The sequence below is a fragment of the Carlito syrichta genome, unplaced genomic scaffold (genome assembly GCF_000164805.1).
Source record: "Carlito syrichta isolate Samal-C Ts95f unplaced genomic scaffold, Tarsius_syrichta-2.0.1 Scaffold303305, whole genome shotgun sequence".
Classification (NCBI taxonomy): domain Eukaryota; kingdom Metazoa; phylum Chordata; class Mammalia; order Primates; family Tarsiidae; genus Carlito; species Carlito syrichta.
In genome coordinates this window covers 628496-651981 of record NW_007247401.1, presented here as the reverse complement: position 1 = coordinate 651981, position 23486 = coordinate 628496, and the positions used below count along the sequence as shown (strand labels likewise).

At 37.4% G+C, this 23486-nt stretch overlaps 1 protein-coding gene across 3 annotated transcripts in view; it reads left to right on the top strand.

The window, feature by feature from the left end:
* Window positions 1-23486, top strand: part of ALDH1A2 (aldehyde dehydrogenase 1 family member A2) — a 117229-nt gene that overhangs the window by 5997 nt on the left and 87746 nt on the right. Inside the window, exon 2 of one of the 3 annotated variants that reach the window (XM_008058348.2) lies at window positions 3268-3366. The exons of the other annotated variants lie outside the window; for them this stretch is intronic. The gene's annotated coding sequence lies outside the window, so the exon portion shown is untranslated. The remainder of the gene's footprint in view (window positions 1-3267; window positions 3367-23486) is intronic. 3 annotated transcript variants of the gene reach the window in all.

Here is a 23486-nt window from a genome sequence, read left to right as displayed (position 1 = left end):
GAACTACAGGTGTGCGCCACTACACCCAGCTAATTTTTTGATTAATTGTAGAGACGAGTTCTCACCAAGCTGCCCAGGCTGGTCTTGAATCCCCGAGCTCAGGCAATCCTCTTGCCTCCACCTCTCAAAGTGATGGGATTACAGGCATGAACCACCACACCTGGCTAATGAAGGCTAATTTTAAGAAAGAACAGAAGTTTATGATTAATAACATTTTGTAAAACAAGCCATTGTTTACTGTCCTTTAATTACTCATAAGAATTTAATATTCCTGGTAGCTATGGAATCCTCCTTGACATTTACACTGCATTTTTACCATATGAGATTCCTGGGAGATTTTTCAACAAGATCTTATCTTTAATAAAAAGTCACTAAATCATGCAACTTCCCAGCCAGTATTTGAAAAATCAAATTAGATATCTGACAGTTGTTCCAAAATCTGTCATTAATAGGCCTTAGCATACCCAACTGCCTGAGCCTGAACACCAGGCTGCAAATAGCCATTTCTGATATTTTAAGTAGTTGAAATAAAGATATTGCCAAGTCATAGGTACATAAATCTGGGAAGTATGGCAGCATACGAGAACATTCACAGAAGGTAGATACGTTTTGGCAGTGGGATGGCATCTCCTTTTATATAATTTAAAACTGAAGAAACATACTTGTCCTGGCTGTCCAAAATAACACATGGAATTTGGGGGACACTTCCCAGGAGCAGTCACCATCCAGAAAGTAAAAACACCAGGCAGTGACTATTTTGAAAGCCTTCCTAGCATTTCCTTAATTTCTTTATTGGCTGTGACAGGTCATTTCAAAGCCATTCATTTCCCTTCAAACACCAAATCTAAAGCACATAGAGGTGATTGCCATAATGTCACTCTGGTTAATTTTTAATTGCCTTTGCAGATGCTGTATCATTGAGCTCTGTTTCATTTAATCTTTCAAATGTATGAGATGATTCAAATTGGAAATTTCTTATCTCTGGCATTTCTTTATTGCTCATCTGCCTTTAAAGATTGAGTTATGTTTAAATTGTTTCCCTTCAAAATCTTAACTCTTACGCATTTATTTACAGCAAATCTCTGTTGGATCACATGATTGAAAACACTTCCAGGCTTTGAAATTCCAGTTGGAATAATAATTGGGTGATTTCACCACATAGACTTTTGCTGGGCTCTCAATAACACTTCCCGGAGGCTAAACATGGGGATTAATTGACCTCTGTAGAATGTGGTTAAAAATTAGAATGTCTGTGAGTGAACATTCTAATTTTTATTACAGAAGGAAGCTTTTCTTTTACTCCAGTTCAGCTATTACCTCCAGAAGTAGTTATCTGCTCTGTTTCCTTTCCTTGTAACTAGCTAACCTTTGGAGAGCCAAAGTAACACTTTCTTTATCCCTAGATCTCTGGAAAGATAAAACCTGTTATCTAAGTGAAGCTGGAAACACCTATCTCTTACCTAGAAGAATTTAGGCTATCATGGTTCCGAAAACCCTAAAGTCTTGATTATAAAAGATAGGAAAAGTTTTTCAAAATAATTTTTTTTTTTTTTGAGATAGAGTCTCACTCTGTCACCCAGGCTGGAGTGCAGTGGCACACTCCTGGCCACCGCAGCCTCTACCTGCTGGGCTCCGGCGATCCTTCCGCCTCAGCCTTCCAAGTAGCTGGAACTGCAGGCATGTGCTACCACACCCGGTTTATTTTTTGATTTATTGTAGAGAAGAGGTCTCGCCAAGTTGCCCAGGCTGGTCTCAAACCCCTGGGCTCAGGCAATCCTCTTACCTTGGCCTCCCAAAGTGCTGGGATTACAGCCACCCCACCCGGCTGCAAAATAATTTTACAATCAGATTTTAGTATATTTTCTCTTACATAATTTTCTTTTTTAAAAAAATATTTTAAAGATGGGTACAATTCAGGATTAGGTTTACAAGTGGACATAATGCAGGTAAAGTTTGGAACTCCCTTTGGACCCCATCACGCCTGGTTTGAGATCAGGTACTCTTACTGATGTTGTGTCTCCACCCCCACCCTGGCAGTATCCCACTACTGCCAATCCCTTTCTTATAGGATTATGGTAAATGTTCCGGGTTCACTTATGAGTGAGAATGTATGGTACTCGGTTCTTTGTTTCTGTGATAGGTCACTGAGTATTATAGACTCTAAATCCATCCAAATTGTTGCTAAGTCCATATGTTTATCCTTCTTTATGACTGCATAATATTCCATTGTGTATATGTACCACATTTTTTTCTCCAGTCCAGTTTTGATGGACAGCGTAGTTGGTTCCATGTTTTGCTATTGTGCTGCAATAAACATGCATATGTTAGTATTTTTTTTGTAAAATGATTTGAGTTATTCCGGGTATAATCCCAGTAGGGGGATTGCTGCGTCATATGGAAGGTCAATTTCTAGTTCTTTTAGAAATTGCCACACTGTTTTCCATAGAGGTTGAACTAGTTTGCATTCCCACCAGCAGTGTAGAAATGTTCCCTTTTCTCTGTGTCCTCGCCAGCATCTGTTGTTGTATGTTTTATTAATGATGGCCATTCTTGCTGGGGTTAGGTGGTATCTCAATGTGGTTTTGATTTGCATTTCTCTGATGATTAGTGAGGCTGAGTACTCTTTCATGTGTCTGTTGGCTGCCCACATGTCTTCTTTTGAGAAGTGTCTATTCATGTCTTCTCCCCACTTTTAATAGGGCTGTTTGTTTTTCTCCTTTCAGCATGTTTGAATTCCTTGTAGATCCTGGATGTTAGGCTTTTGTCAGATATATAGTTGACAAATACTTTTTCCTATTCTGTGGGCTCTTGTACATAATTTTCATTCATCTAGCCTAAGTTTTCTAATTTCAAGCCCAGTGACTCTTAGGTTTTTTGTTGCACATCATTTCTAGGGGCTTCTTGAAGATTAAACTGAATTAGAAAGTGGTATAGGTTGTGTGGCTCTTCCCACATGTAGAGTGGAAACTACATCTAGGTAAATAGAACTAACAGCATATTGTAGGTTTAGCAAACCCAATAACTATTTAGCAAACTCACTCATTACTTAGCAAACCCACTAACAGGCAAAAATGACCTATTTCCCACTTGCTCCAACCTTCACTACCAACACCCACACATCAAATCTACAGTCTGAGGTGTGTGTGATGTTGGGAAGGTTTAGGGTGAGAGGGAGGAGGAGATGTAGGAAGGTCTTGCCTATGAAGATGCAATTTTGAAATGCCTACATGAATTTATAGAGAGCAACTTAAAGTCTTATTTCTTTAGGTGAGAAAATTGGACTTTCTCACTGAATCATTTTGGGGGAGAAGATTAAAAAAATCAGTATGATACTATTTGATTAATTCCCTAACGAAGCTGAAACTGGTGGATTCTGTCTTATCTGTACTTTAGGGTCTGCTACTCAATGTACCAGTATAACTTGATATTATCTTGGGGTCATTTTTATTTTTAGCTATAGTTAGACTATTCTTTTGCTCCCCTGAATTTATTCATTTTTTTTATTTATTCAACATTTATTAAAGCCTTCTGTGTACAAAGCATTGTTAGTCCCTGTTTAGCAGGAAAAGATGTATTGATATGGTCCCAGCTCCATAGAGGCTGAAGAGGATTCCCACTTGGTTGTGAGGTGAGGACATGCATACAATAACTGTCGTTCATGATAGAAGATGCAAATGCTTGAGATGAATGCAGTTCTGTCCCATGAGGATTCAGAAGATAGAAGTTTAAGGCTCAGCAGATCAACAGCACACTGTATTGTTAAACATATTTGGCAGGAAATGAATTGCTTCAACCATACAGAAAAGTACAGGCAATAACACAACAAACATGTACCTATACCCAGACTTGTTAGTTCTTAATTTTTTGCAGTATTTGGTTCTGATTTCTTAAAAGTAATTCACTGAAGCCACCCTATGGAACCCTTCTATTTCCTTCTCTTCCTTTCCCTAGCATCCTCAGAAGCATTTATCTTTCCCATAGGTATATGAGTCTGTACTTGTGTATGTATCCATAAGAAAGATATGCGATTGTTTTACATGCTAAATTTTTTAATATAAATGGTACAATATTACATATAGTTTTCTGCAGTTTGCTTTGTTTTCTTAGCATCATATTTTCAAGATTCAACCATGTTATTGAATATACTTGTGATTCATTCATTGTAATTGTTGCAAAATATTCAATTCTTTGAAATATCCCAATTTTTAATTCATTCTTCTATTGCCATTTAATATTCTTCCTGTACTTTGGTATTACAATAATGCTGCTTCAGACATTTCTGAGCATGTCTCCATATATTCCTCGATGAGAGAGCTTCTAGGATATGCTTACAAGTGATACTGGTAGCTCGTGGAGAATATAGAGAATATATACCTACAACTTCACTAGGATTGCCAGATTTTTGCCCAACATAGTTATACTAGTTTCTACCATGTGTATATTTCCAGTAAACACACCACTATATTCCACCAGCAGTATTATCAAAGTTCCCATTACTTTACCTTCTTTTGTTGGAGTCTCACTCCGTCGCCCAGGCTGGATCCTTTCACCTCAGCCTTTCAAGTAACCGGAACTACAGGCGCAAGGTACCAATGCCCACATCCAGCTAATTTTGATTTATTGTAGAAATGAGGTCTCTCCAAGTTGCCCAGGCTGTTCTCAAACCGTGGGCTCAGGCAGTCCCCTCATCTAGCCTCTGAAAGTGCTGGGATTACAGGTTTCAGCCACCATGGCCGGCCTACTTTTACATTTATCTATACTTGGGATTCTCAGGCATATCAAATTTTGCCAACCTGATAAGTGTGAAATGATATCTCATTGCTGTTTAATATGTATTTCTTTGATTTCTTGTGAGAATCAGCATCTTTTCATGCTTATTGGCTGTCTAGCTTTCCTCCTTTGGCTTAATTATCATTTGCTCATTTTTCTGTGTATGTTTACTGATTTGTAGCCATTTTTATACGTGTATTTGGGATTATAATCCTTTGTCAGTTATACATAGTGCAAATATTTTCTTCCCTTTGTGTTTTTTCTCCCTCGTCTTTCTTTTTCTGGTGTAATTGTCAGAAAATTTTAAATGCAAATATAAAGGAATTTTTCTTTTAGTAACTTAAGAAATTCATTCTTATTTCAAGTTTTGCAAGATATAGTCTTCTCAAAGTTTATTATTTTTACTATTAAAATATTTGCTTCTTACATTTGTGTCTTAATCTTCTAGAATTGGTGATTGTTTATGTATAAGGACTCTGATGAATCTTAAAGACTAATGTTATATAGGAAAGTCAAGTGATATTAGTGAGTGAATAATTTTTAAACATTGTATTATATGCAATCTTGGAATAAGATTAGGAGGTTTCAAATGTGTGGTCTTCTCCACAATGGGAAAAATGAGAATCTAGTTCTATTTTGATGGATGATTTTTAATACATATTAGTTTCCCTAAACTAATATCAGTAGTACATTCCATAAACCCACCTCTAAGGAACCATTATCTAAAACTATGGGATAGCCTGGCGTGGTGGCTCACGTCTATAATCCCAGCACTTTGGGAGTCCAAGGTGAGAGGATTGCCTGAGCATACAGGCTTGAGACCAGCCTGGGCAACTTGGCAAGACCTCATCTCTACAATAAATCAAAAAAAATTAGCCAGGTATGGTGGTGCACGCCTGTAGTCCCAGTTACTTGAAAGACTGAGATGGAAGAATCACCTGAGCCCAGCAGGTCGAGGCTGCTGTGGCCTTGAGCATGCCACTGCCCTCCAGCCTGGGCAACAGAGTAAGACTCCGATTCAAAAACAAAAAACAAAAACCTATGGGATAACATGATTATTTTAACTTATTTATGTCAAGACTTAATTTCCCTACCATTCTTACATTACCTAGTACAGAGTAAGTGCTTAAATGTTAACTGCAGTTGTACTTTCTTGTGCATGCTGAGTCTCTCTCTCTTTCTCTCCTCTCTCTCCCCTTTCTTTCTGTTTCACACACACACACACACCACTCGTTTTCGAAGGGGTAAGGGAAATTGATGAATTCTTCAGTGAGTGCTGTTTGCTTAGATGTGGAGAAAACATGGATAGGAGGCAATTAATTTGAAAAACAACTTCTAATAGACCTTTTTCGTGAGTAACTAAATAATACTGTGCTTCATTCTGTTAGCATCGAGAATTTAAATAACTTAGTGCCAGGCTTGAAAATAATATTAATAGGGCAAGGCGCGGTCGTTCACGCCTGTAATCCCAGCACTTTGGGAGGCTGAGATGAGAGGACTGCCTGAGCCAGGGGTTCAAGACTAGCCTGGGCAACTTGGTGAAACCTCATCTCTATAACAAATCAAAAAATTAGATGGGTGTGGTAGCACACCTGTGGTTCCAGTTACTTGGAAGGCTGAGGCAGAAGGATCCCCTGAGCTCAGCAGGTGGTGGCTGCGGTGGCCATGAGTGTGCCACTGCACTCCCACCTGGGCGACAGAATGAGACTCCTATTCAAAGAAAGAAAGAAAGAAAATAACATTAACTCATATGTTGTTAGCATTTTAACTTGGTTTCTAAACTCAAAACTGGTGTTATATATTTATCTTTGTGTTTGGATTTCATAAGTGATTTGGTTCATGCATATCTGCCTCTTATTCTAAAGAAGCTATTGTAGAAGAGCTTAAAACTCTGTGTACATTTTCATATATAATACTTAACACAATTGGCCTCACAATTTATTTTTGATAATGAATTTTATTCTCTGAGCACCCATATTGCTTGTTTGCATTTCTCAGTGGTACAGTTTTTGCCTTGTATTATATTTTTCTGTGTAGCTCCCTATTCTTAAACTGTGTTAGATTATAAACTTCTATTTATCTTGGTATTTCTGAACCACCCCCTAGCCTAATGTCTAACAGTACACTGCTTTGGAAATGTTTGCTGAATGACTACTTGTTATATTTTATTAGTAATAGCTATTAAAAGCTACAGCTTTTATTATTAATACTGCAGTATTCAAAGTGCTTTCGGCATCTGATTGCACTTAACTCTTGGGACAATACTGTGATGTGGATATTATATTAATACCTCAATTTTATAAGCGAGAAAACAAAGCATATTAAAGTTAAATAATTTTTCCAGGCTCAATAGCAGTAGTAGGGGTGGCAATTCCAGGACTTAGTACTCTTCCTTTCCTGCTCTTAACAACAAGTACTAGCATAAGAAACACATCAAAGACCTGGCTTGGTGGCTCAGTCTGTAATCTCAGCACTTTGGGAGGCCAAGGTGAGTGGATTGCCTGAGCCTGCAGGTTCAAGACCAGCCCAGGCAACTTGGTGAGGCTTCATCTCTACAATAAATCATAAAAATTACCCTGGTGTGGTAGCTCGCGCCTGTAGTTCCAGCTACTTGAAAGGCTGAAGCGGATGGATCGCCAGAGCCCAGCAGGTCAGCGCTGGGATGGATCACCAGAGCCCAGCAGGTCAATGCTGGGGTGGCTGTGAGTGTGACACAGCACTCCAGCCTGGGCGACAGAGTGAGACTCCAACTCAAAAAAAAAAAAAAAAAAGAAAGAAAGAAAGAAAAGAAACACATCAAAGATAATAAAATTGGGAATATTAGCTTAAGCTCTGCTGAATATTTTACAAGTTATAATCCCAGATCCAGTTCTTCAACTACAAATCCCTTGTTTAATTCAAATCCAAATTTAATTCCTCTTACTATCGTCTGTAGGTACGACCAGCCAGACAAAAACAAGAGTATGCATTCAAACAAAAAAGGCAGTATGGATAGTTTGACACTTTAGGTATGAGTCGCCTGGATATGTGTGATTCTTTATTTAGGCTTTGTTAAAGAAATGTGTTTCTGGATTCTCACTGTCCTTAATAACACCTGCTTGTTCTGTTTTGTTTTCGTTCAAAAAGTGTTTTCCTTTGTTATGGCTATTAAAATTCATTTGAGAGTGAGGATGTATGAGGCTATTAAAAACTAATATAGTTTACATTCTTTCTAATGCTTCCTCCCCTGTCATAGGCCATCATTTTGTGTAACTGGATTATAACTTACATGAGAGAGACACTTAGCAGAAAGAGTTGGATGGAAAAATTCCGCCTTGCCTATCATGAGCAATCATCTCACTAGGGCTTAACTACCATCAGCTAGTTACACATAAACTCTGTAACACATAATATCAGTGGGGGTGCAGAATAGAGAAATTCATGCACTATCCAAACTTTAACAGAGTTTCAGTGATAGAGGACATGGTGGTTGAGGTGCACAATTAATATTTTATTGTTAATGACTCAAAAATCCTTTCTGAAGAAACTGCTGACTAGTTGTCTCCTTTTAAGCCAGATCTTGTAGTCTCCAGATTTCTCAGATTTCTTTTTGTTTGTTTGTTTGTTTGTTTTTGAGTTGGAGTCTCACTGTTGCCCAGGCGGGGTGCAGCAGTGGCATGCTCACAGCCACTGCAGCCTCAACCTACTGGGCTCAGGTGATCCTTCCACCTCAGCCTTCCAAGTAACTGGAACCACAGATGCCTGCCACCATGCCCAGCTCATTTTTTTCTTTTCTTTTCTTTTTGATTTATTGTAGAGATGAAGTCTCACCATGTTGCCGAGGCTGGTCTCGAATCCCTGGGCTCAGGCAATCCTCTAGCCTCCGCCTCCCAAAGTATTGAGATTACAGGTGTGAGCCACCATGCCTGTCTGAGACTTCACTTTTAGAATGTATTTCTCTGTCTCCTTTACTTCCCATTCAAACTTACCCGCTTTGTCTCATCTTTTCTGTCTCCTTTTTTATGCTTATCCTCAAGTGCTGCTCTTCTGCTTCCTCAAGTGTTTTCTCTGGACAGACCCTTGATGACTCTCACTCCCTGGTTAGACTCATTTACCTGTTTTCATAAGATGGTTAGTTATGCCTGGGAACCTTTGTAGTCGGTGCTCCCAGCTGTTGGCCTAAATAGTCCTCAGGGAGACCAGAAGCAATGAACCTGGAATAACCACATTTGACTTCTGTGAGCTCTCTTGAGAATTTAGTAATTACTTAATGGATTGAATTGGCAGCATATACTATTCCAGATAACAGCCTAGGTTGCATTAAATTAACCTTCACAAATGGGTATTTATTGGTGTACTCTTAAAAGACTACACGTGTTGGCTGTAATTACTCTTCCATGTTTCTCCATGCTGATAGGTATTTGTACTGAGTGAAAAATTTCTCAGATTAAAACCTGGGTGGTAGTTCTAGCCATTTAGTGATGTGTGTCATTGTGTTCAACACATTGAGCATAAATCCTGTCTTGTAAACAGCAGGAAGACTAATGAGGTTTGCTCACATTGTGGTATCATTATCAGGAATTCCAGCAGAGAAAAAGAGAAAACTTAAAAAGAAGAGTACACAAATCAGTTATTTTTAGAACTCTTCATGATCTGAATATTGATCAACAATTCTTATATATACAAATATGGGTACATAAACTACATTTAGCCAAAAGAGGAACCAAACATTTGACTTTTAATGAACACTTGCAGAGTCACTAACTTAGTTCTACAGAGGGATGAGGGGCATATTTATGAGTCTCTCTAATTCTGAATGGTATAAGAGGACTACTAATGAAATAGTATACCTGTTCAAGTGATAGCATGCTTTTTGTTTTCTCAGAACGCCTCATAATTTCAGTGAACTAAACTTTCACATCAATTTTATTCTTACAATTTTTGGAGTGTTTCTGCTGTCATTTTCACAGTGACAGACACACATGACTTCTGAACACACTAAATTTCTGGCATGGAGGCTTTCAAATGTTGTATTTTAGGTTTATCTCAAATATTTTTTATTATACTGTTAAATAATTTGTGTGTTTGATAATGTCATACCAAGGGATCCAATTATTGTTTAATGACTAGACTAGTTTTTTCTCCTGGACTCAAATTTTCATGAGAGCTGATATCACGGCTGCCTTGACAGAATGTAGTCCATATATCTTTGTGTTTGAATGAATGAGTAAATGAATATGTACAGAGAGTAAAATTGCCCGATTTCATTTGCAGAGTTGCTAATAGATAAAATGCCAGGACTAGAAAGTGAATTCCAGGAAAAAGTGTTTCAAAACAACTTTCTCCCTTTTATGTACTTCCTTTAAAGAAAATATGCTCGCACACTTTAGGATGGAAAACTCCTCTCCTTCACTCCCACCCATTTGCCCCTTCCTTTGAAAGAGAAACCCCTCAGGGTGCATTGCAGATCAGTGAACAAGGCAGTGGACGGGGCATTACAAGACCTGTATTCTGGCCCCAGCACTACCACTTCCATAGGTTCATTTAGCAGTTCCTTGTATATGTAGGCAGTCAATAAATATTTATTGAATTAATGGATTAGAATCACTTGATGGCTTGTTATCTGCTCTATATTAGGCCCTGGAGATATGAAAATGCTCTGTGATACTGGGTAAGTCACTTAAATTTCCTGGAAACCGTTTTATTACTTGTAAAATGAGAGGGTGGAATGAGATGCTTATTAATCCACCTGCTTATACAAAGGGTTGGATTAGAAAAGCTTTAAGATTTCTTTATCCCACCTGAACTCTTTAGAACTTTTTACTCTCCTTGGCCCAGAACCCAGGATTATGAACATCAGAAAGAAAATACTCAACTCGCTTGCATATTTAGCTGTAGTCTTTCTGAGACCCAACATTTGCACTTAAAACAATTTCGTTAAAAATATTTTGTCAAGGATGTACTCATAATTACCAGAGAGTGGTTCACAGAAATCTCTGTTAATGAATCTCCTTATATAAATAATTGATTAGCAGTGTCAAAGAGATCTGCTGGAAATCAAAATGTTTCATGTTTGCTAAAGACTTATGGTTCTAGAAATTAAAGCAATGACTTTCAAGAGAATTCCTCCTTTGAGTCTTGGGGGATATTGATTTTAATACTTGTAAAAGTAGTAGAAAAAAAGATTTGTTATAATTTCTTCTCCAAATCATTTCAGCAACTTTTCTGCCAAGCTAAACTCATGAAAATCATAGAGGATGATGGAGCTTGGTGGCGAGGGAACTTGTCAGAAGCTTAGGGCTTTTCACTTGAGCCTAATAGAGACTTAGCACTTTGCAGGTCAGTGCCACTGCTATTTGTCTCTGACCTAAGAGATCTGGAGTTCTTCACATCAAAACCACGTCTTGCTGAGCAAAGATCAAACGTAGGAAGGTAAGGATTCTGCCAGTGATTTATCATGCCAGGGAGAGTGATCAGGCCATATGGGGCCACTGCAAATGAAGTTGACATTCCGGCAGTTTCTCATATAGGCCTCTCATGTAGTTATGGCTAGTTTTTCTTGTAGAGGAATTCCGGGTCAAGTGGCAGCTTTCAGTGGTATTTCTTAGCAGCACTGACCTCCAACTTGAGGTTTATTTCAAAATAAAATCCTAGCAAGAGTTTTTAAAATATTTTATTTAAATGGAAAATAGGAACTTCTTGACCAAATATTTGTTGGCTAATTTGAGCTTATTTGATGTCTCTTTTCCTTTTTTTTTCTTTTTTCCTTTCTGAGAAGATGCCTATTTAAAGAAGAAGAAGAAGAAGAAAAACCAAGATGCTTTGAGATCTACAAAAATTTCTCAAAATATTAGACATGACATAAGATAATGAAATTGACTCTATAAACTGTGCACAAGTAGATATATAGTCAGGGGACTTTAGGGATGAATTACTACAAATAATATAATCCAATTTCTGGAGTAGGAGAAAAACATCATATATTTTTTGGCATATTTGTAATAGGCAAGAGCAAAGAGGAAGAATTTAATCATTTAAATACAAAATAGGTGTAATTATGTTTGAAATTATTTGCTAAGATCTGAGACAAGGGTAAACATTTTTATTTCATGGAAAGAAAAAATTCAATAATTCTTTTATTCACTTAATTGTTTATATCAACAGATACATAAAAATGATTGTGCTACATAAAATTCTGCTTACTTTGTGTTTATTGTCACAAGCAAATGTTTAGTCTTCTGTGGCGAAATCACTCATTTATTGGTTCAAAGGCCGCTTCAACCTTAGGATATGCACTGGGGTGTTTCAACCCCTCCTTGCACAGGATGTTTGCTTTGCAACATAAATGAAAGGTGATATTCACGTTTAAACGTAGTGGTTCAGGACATTAACTTCTAATTGAACTGAAGATGCCAGTTGCCCCTTTTTGTTTTACCCTTTTTGTGATTAGAAAATTATCCAATTTTGGAAGGACTTTAGTGGCTTTAGTGACTAGAATCTGTAGTCAAAATTCACTTGATTTGTTGAGTTATCACTTTATTCATAAACTAGGAATTATTATTCTGAATAATGATATACTTCAGCTCTGCAGAGAGCAAGTTTAAGTGCAGTAATGAAATAGAATTTGCTCTAGTTTTCATTTGACATTCTTGGAACATATACAACTTCCATGAAAACCTCTTAGGCTTGCCACATATAATGTAGGATGTCTAGTTAAATTAGATACATAACTAATATTAGATGATATTAGATAAATGTGAATGATTTTTTTAGTATAAGTATACCGCATGATTTCCCAGTGATTTAGGACATACTTAAACTGAAGTTTTATTCATTTTTTTCTGAAATTCATATTAAATTGTATTTTATTTGCTAAAGCTGTCAACTCTAAACTTATGCAAATGGTTTGTATTTTTTTATCTGTGACCAACAAATAAATATCATTTTAATAGAAAATTCATTAGCATTAAAATTAAAGACCAAGGGAATTCTTTAAAATTGTTGCACTAGAATAATGATGAGTGCAATAGAAAGTCTTTTTTTTTCTTTAACCCTAGCAATACTATTGAATAAATAGGGTAACTAAGCCCATTGTAAAGACAGCTTAATCTCCTAAATGAATTGCTCCAACCTTCTAATTCAAAATCATACAAACAAAAACATTGAGATAAGCTGGGTACTTTTTCAAATGGGGACCCCCGTGGCTTTGAAAATAAACACTTCAGCTCCCTTCCCCCCAACACCCACACCCACACCCACACGGCTTCTGATGTCTTCCATTTGCAAATGAACAGGCTGAATTCTGAGGAAGACAGAAGACTAATTAAACCAGGGAAGATAGGCAAAGAAACATTTGTTTTCAAGCAGAAGACAGAAATCATGTTACATTCTCCTTTCTCAAGACAGAAGGGAGGGAATTAAGGCTGTTTCCCTGAGTTTTCTTCTCTCAAAGCGCGTTTCCCACACCACTGCTCAGACCCTCTCAGGCGAGGCAGCCCCTAGCATACATGTTTGAACCAGCCAGCCTTCGTTAGCTTGTCTTCATGCCAGTCAGAAGAGGGTAGCAATCAGGCATTCTGAGACCAGTTAATGTGTTAGGTGGCCTTTACCATCTTTACTTTCTTCCTCTGTCCTTCTGCCCTGTGTCTCTGATAGTTTGGCAAAGGGATCTTAGTAGCAACAGAAAATAAATGAATGAATAAGTAAGCACACAGAGAACAAGGAATGACTAACTTTTTAAAAGCACTATAAATATCTGTGAACTGATTGTTTACAAGTGGAATCAGAATCAGTAAATAGTCTTGAGTATACACTGCTAGGCTCCTCAGTAATCCAACACATTTAATGCCTATGACCACTTGGGAGAGTCATTTTCATTATCTTATTTTACAGATTAAAAAAATTGAACAACAGAAAGTGTAAATGGCACATCTAAGTCACACCACCTAGTAATCTTTATACATGTAGGAATTTGACCCATTACAAAATTGTGTGAGAGCAATAGAGGTAAAACTGAATCTTAGGACTCTCATCAATTTCTGTGGTTAAAGAGGACCTGGTATATTTCTAAAATGGAATACTTCTCAGCAATAAAAAGAAATGAACCATTAATAAGTTCAAGAAAACAAATAGTTCTTAAAATAATTATGCTGAGTGAAAGAAGCCAGCCAGAAAAGAGTACATACTGTATGATGCCATTCGTATAAAAGTCTAGAAAAAGCAAAATAACCTATAGTGACAGAAAGATCAGTGGTTGTTTGCAATGTGAGGGTCAAGGTGGGAGAGAGGGAGGGATTACAAAGGGGGCATAAGGAAATTTGTGGAGGGGATGAATATGTTCATTATCTTGATTGTGGTGATGACTGTGTACATATGTTAAAACTCACCACATATGTGTGTCTTATTGTTTATTAAACCTTAACAAACTATTAAAATTTTAAAAATAAGACCTCAAAGACCTCTGTGAGGCAGCACTCACATGTTAGTTAAGCTTGGCATATGATGAAGGGAGACTGGAAAAATTGCACAGAGTAGACCTGCTGTGGGGATAGCCTGCTGTAACCCTTGAAATCCTGAATCAGGTGGAACACTAAGACTACCCTAAGTCTGTATCACAGGCCCCTGTAATTCTCCCAGGGTTCTTTAATCTGAATGATCCAAGATAGCATTGAATATCTCAAGCAGCCTCATTGTGGGAAAGGGGCCAGATCCCCCCAGACCTCCTCTCTTTGTTCATTTGGACCCAGCCTTGTCCTCAAAGGCTGGTCAAACTGTGCTCTGGGGAACATGACTGATGACCTTTTGTCTCTACTCTTATCAGTGTCCTTTCACTTTCAGAAACAGACCTTGAGGTTAGATGGATATATGAGAAGCTGGGTGGATCTTTGCTACCCTACTGTTGATGTCCTAAGTTATTTCTGTTTATAACAATGCACAATGTATGTAATCATTGCATGTTAGTATAATGCATTGGGCATATCACACTTATTTTAAAATACTCAACTCTTTACTCTAGCGCAATCACTTTGGATTCATATTTTAAAATGTTGCCTCCAGTGAAGGCAACATTCATATTCATATGCCTCCGGTGAAGGCAACATTCATATTTTAAAATGTTTTCTAGTGAAGACTTTTCCTTTTTCTTGACTTTCAACTTAGGTTTAGGGAATATAATATTGGTTCCATTATTTTAAATTATTAATTGATTTACAATTAGAATTTATAAATTAGTCCTTGTCAAAGCAAGCTTTGTTAAACCATGCTGTTTGCCAGTAGAAGATTACACCTACTGAACAAAAGTCATGTCTCTATAATATCAAAACATTGACTTTAAAGTGAAAAATACAATCAATCATTTAGGTGTTTTTCCTATACAATGCCATTTGGGTGTTTTTTTTTCACTTTTTAGCCAGATGTTTTGGCGTGAAGCAAAGCGAATAATGGAAGTCAACAGAACTTCTTTTGCTCTAACTACATAGCTATTTCAAGAGAAAGTTTCCCCCCTTCCCCATAAACGATCTGAGCCTTTGCCTTATTTTATTGTATATAGGTAGACTCCTACTTAGAAGTATAAGAAGGTGGGGATGTTTTTCCTCAAAGTTGAAAGTACATTTATGGCCTTTGATTATAATATTCAGAGGCCACTAGCCTTACCCAGTACTATACTGAGATGATCATCAGGAATCGTTCAGGCATTTTTAAAATTACATTTTACTGTAGGCCAAGCTGTCAGCCTACCTCACCCTCTCAGTCAATCAAAAGAAAATCCCATCTTATGTAAAAATAGGACAGCCCAACAGGTTCCCTGTTGAAGGTAAAGGGCTCAACCCCATCCCTTAGCTGATCAAGACCATAGAAATGATAATATGACCATCCCTTCTCCCATCAGAGGTGGAGAGGCCAGCTGTTACCTGTGCTCCACCCTCATTAGCACATCAGTAACTAGGTAGCTATATTTAGCTTATAGTTGAGAGCAAAAGTGTGGTTTTTCTGTTTTGAGAAACTTGCCCACAGCAGGTCTTTCTACCATCAATCTTTATTTTTCCTTCTCTTCTTCTTGCTAATAAACTGTTTTAATAAAACTTTGCTGACCTCTCTAAACTTCATTTTAGGGATGAGCCAAAGAATCCATGAGTTTTGTGCTGCACCTCACCTGGCACCATAATTTTTATAATTTTATGTAGCTAAATGATAGTGCTATCTCTCCTTTTTTGTTCCTAAATCTCTTTAAAGTATATCAGTAGAAACAATGGGACAATCATGTAAAAGGAGGTAACTACCATATAATAAGTCCTCAAAGTACTTCTGTGTGTGGTTTAAAAAAATCATTGAACTTTTTCATATAAATAGATCCATCTGGCTATTGATTTGCTGTCTGGTACCCTCCTATGATGAACCAAAAGCAGTTTAATGGCAAGCTGAGTAAAATTTAACTCTCCAAGGCACAATCTACAGCAGGGTTTAGTACAAATCATTTGAAGCATTTACTATTAAAAAAACAAAACATTTTATTACTGAAATAAAACATGGCAGCTTTATGTCAAAGATTCATTGAAGATAGGAAATTATTTACACCTAACTCCTATTAATGCCTGCTGCTTTGAGAATTCCTCAGGCTTTTGATTCTCCACTTAGAACATTCATGGCAGCCTCTCTGCATAGTCATGGCCACTTTGCTGTGTTGTGGAAAGTGTGGGAAGCCTGGTTTGTCCTCAGTTATCATCCTGTTGCAGAAGTGGCTAAGCAGTGCAGCCTGCTTCACTGTTTTGTATCTTTATCCAGGTAACTACTGAGGTATATAAAACAACTTAAAGCAACTTTTAGGGTAATCTGATCCCTGTTGACAGCCAATCTGAATTCTTTATCTCATCCCCACTTCTTTCCGTAGGAACATAATTATTATATCTTTGGAGCACTTACTGCATGTTAAGTGCTGTGTTAAGATATGAGAGATGAGAGAAACAAATTGAAGCCAAGAGACATTTCTTCAAGGAACTTAGGGAAGAGAGAAACTTCCATTTTAGTTGACTCTAAACCTCAGGAACATTCACATTTTATCTGGCTAATTGTACCACAGCTCTGAAGGTAGACAGGTCTTGTTTCTGTTTTTACAGAGGAAGAAACAAAGCTCCGAGAGTTTAAATAGCTCATTCAGGACTTACACAAGTGGTAAAAGGCAGACTGGCTTAAAGTGCAGATCTTTCGACTCTTGCACCTTCATTCTAGGTTGTTCTATGAGGAAGATGAGGGGATACATATAAGATTAATCACCTCAGTCCCGAGGGAATTTCTTTACTTTGTTTTATGTGCATAGACATGACCTTCATAATGTTTAAGCTTGAGTAAATTAAGCCACTGTACACCTGTCTTGGGGGAAACAGACTTGCATATTACCTTGTTATCCTGATGAACTCTTGAAAAATAAAATTGTATAAACCAGCCCAGTCACCTTTAGTTGACATTCAAAAAACCTACCTTTATGGTCGTTACTGTTTTAACCCAGGAATACAACTATATGCTCCATTCACATATTAGACTGCATGTCTTGGAGACTATGACATAGATATCTGTTCCTTTATGGGTTTGAGAAGGGATGCTTCTGATCGATAAAACACCTTTTTTGCAATTTTCCTTGTTGGAGTTCTTAAAAGCATTACACTAGGAAAGTGAAGTTTCTGAGGTAAGAAAATACTTGACATTTTCTGCCCAGGTGCCCAGAATCTAAGATGGAAGGAAATTGTACTTAAGATTTTTTTTCCAAATACTTGTGTGGAATTTCTGTAATAAAGTATCATTATAAAATTTTATTTTAAGTCTCTTAGCTTGAAGAAGAATCTGTGGGCCAAGCAACAGTGACCATTTGATAAAGACTTTGGCATTTGATGCCCTTTTCTTATTCAGTTTTGAATACCCAGATTCTACAGAGAAAGGAACATACAAAAAAGAACTCACTTTAATGCAGTGAAATTGTAACCAGCTTCTAAATCAGTCAAGTTTGGCCATCCCTTTTTTCCTCCACTTATCCAAAGTAAGCCCGCCTGTGGAAAGTCACTTGGTTAGGGATTCGTTTAGAGGTCTCCCTTCCTGAGCCCTGAAATATAGTCACATGACTGTAAGAGCACAAAACTATTCCTTAATAAGCCTAGGAAAATAATTTCCTATTTGAGAATCATAATAGTCTGACTGCTGACTGTTCTCTGGCAGAAATTCCTGCTTCTGCACCTGGGAAGATTGCAGAAAATGTCCCAGTACTTCATCTCTAAGTAATGTCGCATTAGGAATGCAAATCAAGTAATATCAAAGTATGATATGGTGTACTGAATAGCTTCACAATAGGAAACTAAAGCCAGGCTAGTTTAGAAGGGGGGTTTCCAGCTGTTCTTAGCGATGACTCATCATAGGTTTTAAAATATTTGTTGTAGGGCTCTTTTCCACCTGACTTTTCACTTTTTTTTTGGCATGCTAAAATACTAGACATCATTGGGAAAGGAGGCAGTCATTTTGTATTTTGAGCTGGAGTCTCACTCTGTCACCCAGGCTAGAGCGCAGTGACATGCTCATGGCTACCGCAGCCTTGACCTGTTGGGCTCAGGAGATCCTTCCGTGTCAGCCTTCCGAGTAGCTGGAACTACAGGCACAAGCTACCACACCCTGCTTATTTTTTAATTTATTGTAGAGATGAAGTCTCACCAAGTTGACCAGGCTGATCTTGAACCCCTGAGCTCAGGCAATCCTCTTGCCTTGGCCTCTCAAAGTGTGGGAATTACAGGCTTGAACCACCGTGCCCGGTCAGAGGCAGTCACTTTTTAATGCAGAGGATGGACTCCACAATACTCAATGGTGATACTGGTATTCAAATGGCCATGAAACTTTAACGTGCACAGAGAGTGTGCAAGACAAACCTATAGTATCACAAAACTTGTGATAAACTCTTTTATTGAGCGCCCACTGGTGGCCACATATATTCTGTATCTGGTGCCTCGGATGTGCAAACTCAGGTTGTACATCTTCCCTTCAATTGGTTGGAGCTTTCTGAAGTGCCGCTGGAAAAGTATTCAGAAGTTCAGCTGGAAAGTGTCATGATCAATTATCAATGTCTATCAAGGGGCTGGAAAGAAGATTTATATCACAATGTCATAGATTACTCTTCCTTCAGTCACCAAGTCTGGTACCCTCATAGATAAAAAAAAAAAAAACTAAGGACTAGAACACAAGCACTTCTCGTCATCACCCTTCTCCTCCTCTCTGTGCTACAGAGCAAAATAAAACTTTTGACGTGATCCCCTTGTAAATAGAGTCAGGCATAAAAGGAAAAGCCTGTTTAAATAACAAATGATAAAATAGCCACACTACATAATTGGTGGTGGTCAGATGAGGAGACTACAATTTCCATTTGGCCTTCCAGGTTGCAAGTCATTTAAGAGAACTCCAGTGTTATGGTCCAGTGCCCCAGAGAAAAGCAGTTCCTTTTGAACAACCTTCATTCTCAAGGGCTTTAGCAAGATACTGGTGGTACTATATTCTTCTTAATAAATAACTCTATTGTATTGATGGTCATGGTGTCTCTGTAGAAAACATCTTCTTAATGAAAACTGTTTGCTCAATTCTGACCAGAAAAAAGTAGGAAGCATACAATATGAGAGAGTACTCATGTAGATTGAGGGACAGCTTCTCTGGGACATGAGATGAAAATGATTCTAGTATTCCTGGAATTACTGACTCCTGCAATTCAGAACATATATTGTTTTGCTTTTTTTTAAAGAAACTTATGTTTTGAATTTATACTTCTTACGAAATATCAATACATTTTAAACATTTATTGAGCAACTAATATTCCCACTGTTTTTTATTTAGGTGCTGGAAATACAAGAATAAAGATGACATAGTGACATAATATTTGCCCTTAAGGAGCAAAAAGTCTAGTGAAGGACATAGGTAAAATATTATAGGACAGCCTGATAGGTAGGTAGATGTCAGAGGACCAGAAGGTAGCTTTGTCTGAAGAGGTTGTGTCTGTACTAATTTTTGAAAGATGACTAGAATTTTAATGTTTTGATAGGTAAAGAAGGTATGGAACAGCCTGTTTATTATTTATTTATTTATTTTTATTTGTATTTATTTATTTTTGTACATATTTTTTTATTTTAAAATTGTGGGGTACAGTTAAGGGTTAGGTATACAAATATGCATTGTGCAGGTACCCTTGTTGATGAGGTGTGCTCCCCTGTCTCCAGACAGATATTGACTACAGTTAATCCCTCCTCCCTTCCCCTCCCTGTCCCCCCATAGTTTCCCACCACTGTTAATCCTTTCCTTATAGTATTATGATAGTTGGAACAGCATGTTTAAATGACTTGACTTGTAAAGTTTTTGTCATATTTAGAAATTGGTGTCATTTTAGTATAAGATTTGGGAGGGGGCTAGGAGTATTATAGTATAGATGTTTGTGTCTCCCCAAAATTTATGTGTTGAAATCCTAATGTAGTAGTGCCACCCTTGTGCATAGTTTTGCTTTTCACAGTTTGTTACCCATGGCCAATCATGGTCCCAAAATAGATTAATACATTATAGTAAGATATTATGAGAGAGAGATCACATTCACTAACTTTTATTACAGTGTATTATAATTGCTCCATTTTATTATTTGTTGCTATTAATCTCTTGGTGTACCTAATTTATAAATTAAACTTTTTTATAGGTATGTATGTATAGGAAAAAAACATAGTGTATGTACTATGCTGAGATATTATATATCTCTATACTAATAGTTTGGTACTATCTCTGGTTTCAGGCATCTGCTGGGGATCTTGGAACACATCCCCTGAGGATGGGGGCGGCTATTGTACCAAGGTGATGGTATTAGGAGGCGTGAACTTTAGACGGTGATTAAGTCATGAGGGATCTGCTTTCATGAACGAGATTAGTGCCCTTATCAAAGAGGGTGAGGGAGCTGGCTCCTCCATTCTGCTATGTAAGAACACAGTGAGAAGGCATCATCTAAGAACTGGAAAGTAGGCTGTCACCAGACAGACATTGAATCTGCTGGTTCCTTGGTCTGGAACTTCCTGGCCTCCAGGACTATGAGAAATAAATTTCTGTTGTTTATATGCCATTTAATTTATGGTGTTTTGTTAAAGTAGCCCAAATGAACTAAGAACTGGGAACTTAGATCCACAGATTTTAAGTTATCGTGTTTCTCACTTTATGGCACATAAACATATTGGTCTATGCAAGATATCTCTGGCTTCCCCCACTGATACTCCAGTCTATATTTAGACATGGGCATATTATTGATGGAAAATATGGTGATATTTTTCCTCTGTGTGTTTTTATTTACATAACTGATATTTTTATATAGATGTTATTCTGGCAGAGATATTTGGTGAGGAGTGTCCAGAGAAATTGATTGGGACCATATAATGAAGGAACCTATTTCTTGGGAAGAAACACATTTAATTAGTTTATTTTGGAACAGTACTATTAACTACTTAAAGGTTATACAGCATAAAAGAAATTGCACCAGGGCACTACTACCCTATTACAAATACCAGTATCTAGGATTACATTCCTAGTCAGAGGCAAGTTCCTTTAGATCAGAGTCTTACCTTCCTCATCTCTAAACAAGAATAATGAGAGTGTCTACTTCAAATGGTGGTTGTGAAGATTAAATGAGTTAATAATACATGTAAAAAGTATCTGGAATAGTGCCTAGAAATAGTAAGCGCTGAAATTGTTAACATGTATTATTATTTTGTTGATGGATTTGGTTTTAGATTCTGACTTTACAGTAAATGTCCTAATTATATTCTTTCTGCTGGTTTAAGGTTACATCTTATCAGAGAAGAGAGGAGAGTGGAAAGAACTCTACCCAGGCACTATGGCTCATGCCTGTAATCCCAGCACTTGGGGAAGTAGAGGCAATAGGACTGCTTGAGCCCCGGGGTTTGAGACCAGCCTGGGCAACTTGACGAGACCTCTTCTCTACAATAATAATAATAAAAAAAATCAGCCAGCCATAGTAGCCTCAGGAGACTGAGGTTGAAGTGGCCATGAGCATGCCACTGCACACCATCCTGGGCAAGAGAGTGAGATTCCTATTCAAAAAATAAAATAAAATAAAAAGAAAGTAAAGGAAAAGAAAGAAAGGAAGGAAGAAAGAAAGAAAGCTCTAAATTTAGCATTAGGAGGCCTAGGTTCACCCTTTTGCTCTGGGAATTATTTGTGGTATGAGCTTAGACATGATATACACCTTAGTTTATTCCTCTAGACAGGAACATACCTGCATTACAGATTTGTTGTATAGATTAAATGAAATACTGAAAATTCCAAGTACACTGTGGCTACATAATAATGTTAGTTGTATCTGAATTATTTATTGAATGTGTGTTATCCATGTGCTTCAGGTTAAAACAAATTCCTCTCCCTAGATCATTTGTCTGCAGTTTGTTTTACTGTTCATGGTATAGTTGGGCGTGCATAGATGTGTTCTATTAGCACGGCTCTTAAAGAAGAACATGCTCATCAAACAGTCCTGTCAGAGGGACACTGCTTTCTTTCAGGAAAACCAAGTCCTTTTTCAGAGGGATGTTCTGTGGGTTTCTGTCAGGCAGGTGTGGTTGCTTTGATTGGATTTCTCTGAGACAGACAAATTGTCTCCTGGTATTTTATAAAATTAGAATATAAAATATGTTATTTTTGGAGCATGTGTATTATAGTAGGTATTCAGTAAATACTTGTGAATATTACCACATCATATTTTTGGAACTGTCACTGTGTTGGTCTCCCCCACCAGAGTACTGAACACTTATTACAAGGGCAGGGACTAATGTTTATTTATTTTTTTATCCACCAGTGCCTAGCACAGTTCCTACTATATAATTTCATAATAAATGATTGTGAATAAAGGAAGAATTAATGACTTCAGGGAGATAGAACAAAGATGCCAGTTGCCTCTTTTTTTGCATTTATTTAATCAACATTAATTCTCCCGTTTTTGTTCTCTTCTGTTCCCTCTCTCTTTTCATTTCTTCCCTTCTTCCCAATAAAGTTAGAGAGTCACTTAGCTAGCCTTAATTCACCTTTTCAGAAGATGATTTTTTTTCATTTTCTCATCACAAAAATGAAAAGCGATTTGTCTCTATTATAAAGAAGTGGCCTCAGCAACTCCTGGAAAAACTCTAGTGGTTAATCAGTTACTTTTTATTTAAATATATACGCTTAATGCTGAATTACATTGTAAAACTCCCAGGCTGATTTATGGTCTCAGTCTGCCTTAATTAACATCGATTCCAGGGGAATAGTAAATGGGAATGGCCTTCACAATTGAGGTTGAACAATGAACTCTCTGGGTGTTGTCCAATTTGTAACATGATTTACATGGAAGCAAGGCCTTCCTTTCCTGGGGTTATCCCTTTTTCATCTGGTGTTTAGGACGGGTTATATATAATCCATAGATAGGAACATTTGCTGTCAAATACTTTCGCTGATTTAGAGCTAGGCCACAAAATGGTCACTATTAATAAAGAAGGAGAAAAAAACCTAATCTGAGACTTTGCAGGGATTCCAGGTTCTTGCTATGTGTCATCGCTTGTCCTGTCTTTGGCGGTTTTACGAAGTGGCCATAATGAAAGTCAGATTAAATGCACAGGATATATACATTTAATCAACAGCCATTGGAGTCTGCGGTGCTGGAAGAGTTATAAGAGCCCCATGGATGCAAATTTATTGCAGAAGAATTC